Here is a 223-nt window from a genome sequence, read left to right as displayed (position 1 = left end):
TGTGTTGTGTATAGCAGCTGATCACTTCCTATTTAAAAAAACGTATTCAGCCTAAGCCCTTGAAATTACCCATGTACATTGCTTTCCACTTAATTTAATGAATCTGATCCTTCATTTAATGCGATCAAGCCCTCCCATTTGTACAGTATTTTACAAACACTATAACTCCCACCTCTTAGTCTGATTAAGAGGTTGCCTTGGGTTCACTACTGGCCAGCCCTCA

This window comes from Anas acuta, chromosome 15 (assembly GCF_963932015.1).
Source record: "Anas acuta chromosome 15, bAnaAcu1.1, whole genome shotgun sequence".
NCBI lineage: Eukaryota > Metazoa > Chordata > Aves > Anseriformes > Anatidae > Anas > Anas acuta.
This window is presented reverse-complemented; position numbering follows the sequence as displayed.